Genomic DNA, 6,000 nt, shown 5'->3' on the forward strand with positions numbered 1-6,000 from the left:
GGAAAACTATAGAGGATGTTTGTGTTTAACACACAGATGCAAGAAAAATAGAGTGCCACTGTCTTTAAGTTTTAAAAAAATTAAACAAAAAAATCACTGCGTCGCACTATCGGCCTTTGGTTTGCTAATTGTACGCATTTTTCATTTCTATAGAGGTATAGAGAACAGGAAATATTTATTCCGCTATCGCGAAATGCGAGATAAACGCACACTAACTAATAAGTAATGCATTTCCACCTATTATAAAAGTATTTGTATTACGAATAAAAGTTTCATAACATATCGTGTTATTCATATATAATATGAAAAGTCAAAAAAATTTCAGATGTCTCAGTAATATTCAATATTCTTATCCAACTACGCTTCCTTATTAGACATTGTTATTCCTGTCTATTGGCCAGTGATATAACTAACTACCGACGGGTGGTTTCATTCTGAGCCAATTTACGCCAATAAAATGTTGGTTTGCATATGTGTGGTAGCACTAACATTAAATAATATCGTAAATATTGTCTGATATTTCCTTGCGACCGATTTGATTTTCAAACGGGAAACAAACAGGCGACGTGAATGATCATAGATTAAAAAAGGAAGTAAATGACGAATAACTCAAATATTTGATTTAGTTATACAAGATCCTTAGCAGGAAGTAAGACGTCCGAAAGTATCGTTTCGTCTCATTCTATTCTTCACAATTAGCTTTGCAAACGATTGAAGCCCAATGAACAGTTATATAGGACACATGGTATGAATGTTCTTTTTCCAATCACAAAATAGTCTCACAGGTTGGATTTTGTGCCAATTCACTGCAGAAAATTTATTAAAAGAATTCATTCAAATCATCACCACTCGTTCTATCTTAGACAATATTATCAAAATCTCCGGGCTACGTATTGTAATATGTTCGGCACATTTTCAATATATCGGAATTCCTTCCTTATTCATTGATTTTAATCACTTCGATATAAATCCGCTATGCCACTATAGGGTTTTACCTATTTTTTAATAAAGTAATTTTCTAAATTATCTTGCATACCAAAATTCAAGCCAATCTAAGCGACACTAAAATATAAGGTGAAAACGAGTATATCGGTCGGAGACCGAAGACTTATCGATCGAAACTGCGGTTTCGATTCATGACTCTATAGTGACACCGCGTGTTCCATCAGTAATTATTTGATAACTCGCTAATTATACGACATAATTCATCCAAAATCAATAGGCTTCTCGTCCGATTTGGAGCAGATTCAACCTCGCTTTCGTGAGATATCGCGTGCATCTAACAGACAGACAGACAAATACCGATCAAGATCGATAAGTAACAAGAGAGCTGTGCTCAAATATATGTATACGTCACAAGGTGTCGCTATTTTTTATTTTGACACATAAAAAACGAATCTATTGAAGTCCACAGAAATTTTTGAAATAAGTAAAAGCCTTCTGACAAAAAAATTAATCTTCCAATTTCAAAGCAATTGGTCCAGTATTCGAAGGGAAAAGCGATTTCATCATGACGAAAGAGAAGAGTACTAACAAGAACAACAACATAATATTGAAACGATCGTTATGTACACTGACGTGTCCAATGAAGGACCTTCTGGCACACCCAGTAAATCATCGAAACAAGAAGTTGTAGAAGAGAGAGAGGAAATTTTCTTTTGGAATTTGCCATTTCTGAAGAACAGAACGGTTGTTGAATATAAATATTCTTCGCGATCTTTTGAGAAGCATTAATTTTTTTGGGAACAATTTGACGGTGTTGGCACAGCGACTTCTAATCGGATCAACCTTGATATATATCACATCTCTATCAATTTGCCATGATGTTGCTTCATTTATTAGAGATTATGGTTCCAAATCTTGGTCTCAGTTGCACCAGGAAGATGTGATACAACATTTACCCGGAGCTGAATTTTTAACATTGAGATGTCAATCAGATGAAGACAAGTCAGGTTTATTTTTCCAACTAGTAAATAAATAAAAAAACAAATGAACACAGAAAATACGAGAAAAAAATGAAAATTACTGTTTTACTGGGGGAGGGAGGTCGCGTGTAACCAAAGCTGGTTATCGAGCAGCGATACCCAAGGTTCAAATATCTAATTTGGAGAAAGTGAAATTTTAGAGTTAGGAAACTACTGTATTTGGTGGTGAGTACCGTACGAATCATTAATCTAACACCGCTTAATAGAGATAGTTAATTTCCTGATATTGCATTAAAGGGTCGGAAAACCAACTCTCTCTTTTCCAGTCGTATCTGCAGTATGGCATTGTAACTTGGGGTAGTGCGTCATCGACTCTACTCCACAGATTAGAAGTTTTGCAAAACAAAGCAATTAGAACCATATGTAGTGCACCTTTCCGATCTAGACTAGATCCTTTGTACCACAGGTGTCGAATTATTAAGCTTGGTCATATCCATGAATTTGAGATACTGAAACTCATGCACCAGTACTTCGATACCAAGCTTCCCATGGCATTCGCGGGAATTTTCAGAATGCAGAGTAATATCCATTCATACTTTACTAAATCAGCTTCGTCAAGTTCATATTATGTTCCAAGATATTCATCAAGCAGGACGCAGAAATACATAAAATACACGGGTGTGAAACTGTGGAATGCCTTACCAAGTACCATTAAATCTTTAGGCTATTACGGTTTCAAATTATATCTAAAAAGTAAATATATTAGTTATTATCTCTCTTCCATCAGCCATTGATTGGAGTATTCAGTATAATTCGCCTTCTGTTCATAGCCCAGTAGTCGCATTTGTAGACTGTCGCCATGGCTGCCCAAAAAGCCGACGGAACTATAGGTGTAAGGAGTCTATTTCTAAAGTACCCGGTACTTTACCAACCTTGGTGCAACCTCTACGCTAAAATGCCCAAATTCATTATATTTCAATTTATTGAGCAAGCATATGCCTACCATCCTTAATTTTATGCCCACTTACTGTGGAGCGTTTTGTATATATATATATATACATATCAACGTTTTGTGATCCCTTTGGTGTAACCATTTTCCCTTCGCTCGTCTTTTGTCTTTTATGTAACTTATATACATTTATCCAAATATGCCTTTTTTATAAATTTATACTTGAGTTGTTTTTCTTTTTTTTCTATTATATGATTTTAGTAAAGTTGCGTTTGCTGCGAATTTTTTCAATGATTCAAAATATGTTCATCATAACGACTATTGCATAGTCAATGTTTGTAGCAATACTGAACCAGTAACAGCGCTTTAGGTGTCGCTGATTAAAGACCTAATAAGGTCCTTCGCGACTCCTGTCGCACAAATATCCTTATTATTATATTTATTTCCTGTACCATTTTTTGGGCATTTGATGTTCTTGTGACGACGAATAAATGATTGATTGATTGAGAACTAATTTTCGAGCAGCGACACCCAAGATTGTATTATCCATATAAAAAATCCAAAATTTGAAACTACTGTTGTTAACGGTGAGTACCGTGTGAATTTTGTGAATTATCTCACTAACATCTCATACTAGAGATGAAAAATCAATAAAACTTATAGGCCGCGAGCCGAGGCCCTGAAAAACGCCTAGAAAGTGAGTTTCGTAGCGCACATCAGGTAACTACCTGAAAATGATTTTAAAATGTTCCTTAAAAATTTAGTAACAAATATTGCCTTGTTCCCACTTCCAAAAGTTGCACGTTTTACGGAAAAGACGCTTTTACTACAAGAAATATGTGCTACGATCTGTCCTATATTCTCTACATTTTCGGCACTGAACAATGACTTCTGCATGACGTAACAATTGAATTAAACCAGCTGTTAGCGAGCGGATGAATATTAGTTATTTCTGCTCGACCTTGCGCTGAGTTGGGCAGGCTTTCCATAGCCCTGTTTAGTTATTATTAGTTAAGTTATGCTAAGACGTTGTTGAAAAATGTATAAGTAAATTATTAAACACTTGTAGATCCTTACCACGGATATGGGCCGTGAGACGAAACCACGAAAACGCCCAGAAAATGAGTTTCGTAGCGCACTTCTGGTAACTAAATAAATTCTTCAGTTTTGTGTGAAAACGAACATAATGAACGCATTACAGCTTGTTCCACAATCCTGGTGCGAAATTGAATATAAGAGGTTCCCGGAAATTCAATAACCATAAGTTTACAACGCATACATAAGAACTATACAATTCGAGAGCCCTACAGCACACTAACACAAATGTATTCCTGTAATGTTTTGCCTGACCAAAATCGGACTTCCTCAGTCAATCATAATTTATTAGGTAGATTACGAAAAATATGGCATACATGTAACCAACAAAAAAAAATACTTTAATTGTGTGACAGGAGTCGGGAGTGACCTCGAAAGCAGCGACACCAACAACGCTGATTCACATTTGAGAATAAATTTTATGTAATAACCACAAGCAGTTTACAACAAGAACAGCATAAAAAGCTACATCCATTTTATAGAAGCTATCAAGTATCAAACGTATTTATTTTTAAGCAATGAAGTCACAAATTAACATCGTGAGCACGAAAACACAAATAAATCAGTTATTTCTCACTTAGAAATTTACCGCAAAAGTCAAGAAAATTAAATGAATGTACAATATGTACATAACATAGTGAACAGAAATTTTACAATTAATCTTTTTTTAGTTTATGTGGTTATGTATTTGAACAAAGGCAATAATATTTCTAGAAACAGGACTACGACACTAACAAATGTCCGAAAAAAAAAACAAATGTATGATACTTATTAAATCAACTGTAATATCTAATTCACTTTCTTCTGAATTGTTTTCGAAATCCACTATCTCAAAAATCGACTTTTCCTCTATAGGTGTACTGTGATTTCTGCAGTCAATACAAAAACAAAAATCTATGCAATTTAAGTTGATTTTGGCACACTTTCATAAATTATTTTGACTATTTTTCTTTGCAGTTTGCCAACTCAAGAACTGATTTGAGGGCCACATGCTTCTTCAGTGAATCATTGTTGGGTGGAGAGTATAATCCTTATGTTTGACAGTGTTAAATAGACGTGCCCTGGTATCATTTACATTCTTCATATCCTCTTCAAATTCCTCAGCTTTATTTATTAATACCTCGTTAACCTCAAAAGATCTTCATAGTCGAGGGAAAAAAATGAATTGAAAATCTCAATGAAGTCTCCAACATGAATTTGATGGGCAGTTCCAATTGCAGAAAAGTGCTAAAGTATTTCAATATGAATAGCCCATCTAAGCTGTTTGCAACTATTATGATTCTCATATACCTTTAAGCTTCAAGACTTCTTGTTTAATCCATTTTATAGCACTGATAGCAGCAGGGATCAGAGCCTGCGTTAGGTCGGATTGGTGGAACATTGCCGTTTTCTTTTGTAGTACAGTATCTAAAATAAGGAAGAAAATAATATTTGGAGCAGCATGATTTTAAAAATACCCCTAAATACTAACTAATACCTTGAATACATAATGCATTTTATCTGATGTACGGTACTAAATGAGCGTATATATGCTCATTGCATGTTCTACAGTCCAGCAGTGTTTGCATACCATTACTAGACTATATCTACACTAAATTTTGATATATCACAGTCTGAAATGTCCTATGACAGTATGAGTATGGACTATAGACTATATTTTGAAACATCAACTGTTTGTCTACAACTTCATTTCTCACCTCTCAATCATTTCCAATGCTACCTTTCTTTCCACTCCGGCATAACTTATCATTGCTTCCCAGGTTCTTGTCGACTCTATGAATTTATATTTAGACCAACCGGCATTAGTAAAATTGATTAATTTCTTCTCTTTCACACAACCGTGCATTACAGAAACAGCCATTCATTTCTATTTCCAAATATGCTGTGGCCTATATAGTAGTATAAGTCTGCTGAATAGTCAAGAAGAGTCATTAAATTAATCATAAACATTTCATGCAAGCCAGAAAATATCGTTGTTTGTGACATATTATTCTAGGTCTAGCCTTCCTTGGAGTTACCGCACCGTACCTA

At 34.8% G+C, this 6,000-nt stretch overlaps 1 long non-coding RNA gene across 1 annotated transcript; it reads right to left on the bottom strand.

Annotated features, from left to right (window-relative positions):
• Positions 1-4,368: 4,368 nt before the first annotated feature.
• Positions 4,369-6,000, bottom strand: LOC144431968 (uncharacterized). Its single transcript, XR_013480316.1, has 3 exons — positions 5,667-6,000; positions 5,260-5,376; positions 4,369-4,838 (listed from the first exon to the last, which is right to left on the bottom strand). It is a non-coding gene; the product is annotated as an uncharacterized LOC144431968 (long non-coding RNA).

The sequence above is a fragment of the Styela clava genome, chromosome 14, assembly GCF_964204865.1.
Source record: "Styela clava chromosome 14, kaStyClav1.hap1.2, whole genome shotgun sequence".
NCBI lineage: Eukaryota > Metazoa > Chordata > Ascidiacea > Stolidobranchia > Styelidae > Styela > Styela clava.